Genomic DNA, 5,071 nt, shown 5'->3' with positions numbered 1-5,071 from the left:
CCTTGAGCCTTAAACACATAGGATTTTTCATTCACTTGAATGATCAGTTCACCTCCATCAACATCAATCACAGCCTTTGCTGTGGCTAGGAAGGGTCTGCCAAGGATGATGGATTCATCCATGCACTTCCCAGTCTCTAGGACTATGAAATCAGTAGGGATGTAATGGTCTTCAACTTTTACCAGAACATTCTCTACAAGTCCATGAGCTTGTTTTCTTGAGTTGTCTGCCATCTCTAGTGAGATTCTTGCAGCTTGTACCTCAAAGATTCCTAGCTTCTCCATTACAGAGAGAGGCATGAGGTTCACACTTGACCCTAAGTCACACAGGGCCTTCTTGAAGGTCATGGTGCCTATGGTACAAGGTATTGAGAATTTCCCAGGATCTTGTCTCTTTTGAGGTAATTTCTGCCTAGACAAGTCATCCAGTTCTTTGGTGAGCAAAGGAGGTTCACCCTCCCAAGTCTCATTTCCAAACAACTTGTCATTTAGCTTCATGATTGCTCCAAGGTATTTAGCAACTTGCTCTTCAGTGACATACTCATCCTCTTCAGAGGAGGAATACTCATCAGAGCTCATGAAAGGCAGAAGTAAGTTCAATGGAATCTCTATGGTCTCATTTTGAGCCTCAGATTCCCATAGTTCCTCATTGGGGAACTCAGAGGAGGTTGGTGCACGCCCACTGAGGTCTTCCTCAATGGCGTCCTCTTCCTCTCTTTCCTCTCCAGATTCGGCCATGGTTATGGCTTTGCACTCTCCTTTTGGATTTTCTTCTGTATCACTTGGGAGAGTACTAGGAGGGAGTTCAGTAACTTTCTTGCTCAGCTGTCCCACTTGTGCTTCCAAATTCCTAATGGAAGACCTTGTTTCAGTCATGAAACTTTGAGTGGTTTTGATTAGATCAGAGACCATGGTTGCTAAGTCAGAGGGGTTCTGCTTAGAATTCTCTGTCTGTTGCTGAGAAGATGATGGAAAAGGCTTGCTATTGCTAAACCTGTTTCTTCCACCATTGTTGTTGTTGAAACCTTGTTGAGGTCTCTCTTGATACTTCCATGAGAAATTTGGGTGATTTCTCCATGAAGAATTATAGGTGTTTCCATAGGGTTCTCCTAGGTAATTCACCTCTTCCATTGAAGGATTCTCAGGATCATAAGCTTCTTCTTCAGATGAAGCTTCCTTAGTACTGCCAGGTGCATTTTGCATTCCAGACAGACTTTGAGAAATCAAATTGACTTGTTGAGTCAATATCTTGTTCTGAGCCAGAATGGCATTCAGAGTGTCAATCTCAAGAACTCCTTTCTTCTGACTAGTCCCATTGTTCACAGGATTTCTTTCAGAAGTGTACATGAATTGGTTATTTGCAACCATTTCAATTAGCTCTTGAGCCTCTGTAGGCGTCTTCTTCAGATGAAGAGATCCTCCAGCAGAGCTATCCAAGGACATCTTGGATAGTTCAGACAGACCATCATAGAAAATACCTATGATGCTCCATTCAGAAAGCATGTCTGAAGGACATTTTCTGATCAATTGTTTGTATCTTTCCCAAGCTTCATAGAGGGACTCACCATCCTTCTGTCTGAAGGTTTGGACTTCCACTCTAAGCTTACTCCATTTTTGAGGTGGAAAGAACTTTGCCAAGAAGGCATTGACTAGCTTTTCCCAAGAGTCCAGGCTGTCTTTAGGTTGTGAGTCCAACCATATTCTAGCTCTGTCTCTTACAGCAAAAGGGAATAGCATCAGTCTGTAGACCTCAGGGTCAACCCCATTAGTCTTGACTGTGTCACAGATTTGCAAGAACTCAGCTAAAAACTGATGAGGATCTTCCATTGGAAGTCCATGGAACTTGCAATTCTGTTGCATTAGAGAAACTAACTGAGGCTTAAGCTCAAAGTTGTTTGCTCCAATGGCAGGGATAGAGATGCTTCTCCCATAGAAGTCGGGAGTAGGTGCAGTAAAGTCACCCAGCACCTTCCTTGCATTGTTGGCATTGTTGTTGTTTTTGGCTGCCATAGGTTCTTCTTCTTTGAAGAATTCGGTTAGGTCCTCAACAGAGAGTTGTGCCTTAGCTTCTCTTAGCTTTCGCTTCAAGGTCCTTTCAGGTTCAGGGTCAGCTTCAACAAGAATGCCTTTGTATCTGCTCCTGCTCATATGAAAGAGAAGAGAACAAGAAAATGTGGAATCCTCTATGTCACAGTATAGAGATTCCTTGAGGTGTCAGAGGAAAAGAAAAATAGAAGAAGGAGGTAGAAGAATCCGAACTTTAATTAGATGAAGTTCGAATTGTGCATTAAGAAGGAGTAGTACTCCATAAATAGAAGGATGTGGGAAGAGAGGGAAGATAATTTTCGAAAATTAATTAAAAAGATGTCAAAAACATTTTGAAAAATTGATTGATAATTTTCGAAAATTCAAAGTGGAAAAGAAATCAAGTGATTTTTGAAAAAGATTTTGAAATTAGAAATTAAGAAGATTTGATTGAAAACTAATTTGAAAAAGATGTGGTTAAGAAGATATGATTGGTTCTAAAAAGATGTGATTGAGGAGATATGATTTGAAAACAATTTTAAAAAGATTTGATTTTAAAAATTAATGACTTGCCTAACAAGAAAAGATATGATTCAAACATTAAACCTTTCTCAACAGAAAAGGCAACAAACTTGAGATGTTCAATCAAATCATTAATTGTTAGTAAGTATCTTTGAAAAAGGAAAGAAATTGATTTTGAAAACATTTGATTGAAAAGATATGATTTGAAAAAGATTTGATTTTGAAAAACTTTGAAAACTTGAAAAAAAAATTGATTTGAAAACAAAATCTTCCCCCTAGTGCCATCCTGGCGTTAAACGCCCAGAATGGTATCCATTCTGGCGTTTAACGCCAAAAATGCTACCTTTTTGGGCGTTAAACGCCCAACCAGGTACCCTGGCTGGCGTTTAAACGCCAGTCTGTCTTCTTCACTGGGCATTTTTGAATGCCCAGCTTTTTCTGTATAATTCCTCTGCAGTATGTTCTGAATCTTCAATTCTTTGTATTATTGACTTGAAAAGACACAAATAAAAAATATTTTTGGATTTTTAATAATCAAAATGCAACAAGAATCAAATAACAATGCATGCAAGACACCAAACTTAGCAGTTTGTATACTACTGACACTATATGAGACACATAAACACTCAAGTCAAAAGAATTCAAAGATTAGAGTAAGAAATCATCAAGAATTACTTGAAGATCCTTAAGACACATGAATGAATGTATGCAATTGACACCAAACTTAAGATGAGACACTAGACTCAAGCAAGAAACATCAAATATTTTTGGTTTTTATGATTTTGTGAAAATTTTTTTGAGATTTTCGAAAATTAAGTGGAAAAAGATATCAAAATTCTTAATGAGAATTCCAGGAATCAGTGCAATGCTAGTCTAAGACTCCGGTCCAGGAATTAGACATGGCTTCACAGCCAGCCAAGCTTTCAAAGGAAGCTTCGGTCCAAAACACTAGACATGGCCAAAGGCCAGCCAAGCCTTAGCAGATCACTGCTCCAAAAGCAAGATTGATAAAAAATCAACAAGCTTCTGTGATGATAAGTTGAAACCTCGGTCCAATGAGATTAGACATGGCTTCTCAGCCAGCCAGATTTCAACAAATCATCATGAAACTCTAGAATTCATCTTCAAGAATTTTGAAAAAAATAAATACCTAATCTAAGCAACAAGATGAACCGTCAGTTGTCCATACACAAACAATCCCCGGCAACGGCGCCAAAAACTTGGTGCACGAAATTGTGATCAATACTTTTCACATCTCAAATAATCCCCAGTAATGGCTCCAAAGACTTGGTGCTCAATACCATGGCATAAACACAACTTCGCACAACTAACCAGCAAGTGCACTGGGTCGTCCAAGTAATACCTTACGTGAGTAAGGGTCGATCCCACGGAGATTGTTGCTATGAAGCAAGCTATGGTCACCTTGTAAATCTCAGTCAGGCAGACTCAATTGGGTATAGTGATAAACGAATAAAGCATAAAGATAAAGATAGAGATACTTATGTATATCATTGGTGAGAGCTTCAGATAAGCGAATGAAGATGCCTTCCCTTCCGTCTCTCTGCTTTCCTACAGTCTTCATCCAATCCTTCTTACTCCTTTCCATGGCAAGCTCGTGTAGGGTTTCACCGTTGTCAGTGGCTACCTCCCATCCTCTCAGTGAAAATGTTCCCATGCTCTGTCACAGCATATGGCTAATCAGCTGTCGGTTCTCGGTCAGGCCGGAATAAAATCTATCGATCCTTTTGCGTCTGTCACTAACGCCCCGCCTGCTAGGAGTTTGAAGCACGTCACAGTCATTCAATCATTGAATCCTACTCAGAATACCACAGACAAGGTTAGACCTTCCGGATTCTCTTGAATGCCGCCATCAGTTCTCGCCTATACCACGAAGACTCTGATCTCACGGAATGGCTGGCTCGTTTGTCAGGCGAGCACTCGTTTGTCAGGCGAGCACTCGGTTGTCAGGCGATCAACCATGCATCATGTTATCAGGAATCCAAGAGATATTCACTAAGCCTCATATGCTTGTAGAACAAGAGTGGTTGTCAGTCACCTTGTTCACGAGTGAGAATGATGATGAGTGTCACGGATCATCACATTCATCAAGTTGAAGAACAAGTGATATCTTGGACAAAGAACAAGCGGAATTGAATAGAAGAACAATAGTAATTGCATTAATACTCGAGGTACAGCAGAGCTCCACACCTTAATCTATGGTGTGTAGAAACTCCACCGTTGAAAATACATAAGAACAAGGTCTAGGTATGGCCGTGAGGCCAGCCTCCCAATGATCTAAGATAGCATAAAAATCAAAGATAGCTACCAAGATGTCAAATACAATAGTAAAAGGTCCTACTTATAGAAAACTAGTAGCCTAAGGTGTACAAAGATGAGTAAATGACATAAAAATCCACTTCCGGGCCCACTTGGTGTGTGCTTGGGCTGAGCAAATGAAGCATTTTCGTGTAGAGACTCCTCTTGGAGTTAAACGCCAGCTTTGGTGCCAGTTTGGGCGTTTAACT

The 5,071-nt window shown here is 40.2% G+C and overlaps 1 non-coding gene across 1 annotated transcript; it reads left to right on the top strand.

Moving 5' to 3' along the window:
• Positions 1-1,496: 1,496 nt before the first annotated feature.
• Positions 1,497-1,604, top strand: LOC130958539 (small nucleolar RNA R71). The gene has a single exon (XR_009077654.1). It is a non-coding gene; the product is annotated as a small nucleolar RNA R71 (small nucleolar RNA).
• The last annotated feature ends 3,467 nt before the right edge of the window (positions 1,605-5,071 follow it).

Source organism: Arachis stenosperma, chromosome 10 (genome assembly GCF_014773155.1).
Source record: "Arachis stenosperma cultivar V10309 chromosome 10, arast.V10309.gnm1.PFL2, whole genome shotgun sequence".
NCBI classification, from domain to species: domain Eukaryota; kingdom Viridiplantae; phylum Streptophyta; class Magnoliopsida; order Fabales; family Fabaceae; genus Arachis; species Arachis stenosperma.
This window is presented reverse-complemented; position numbering and strand designations above follow the sequence as displayed.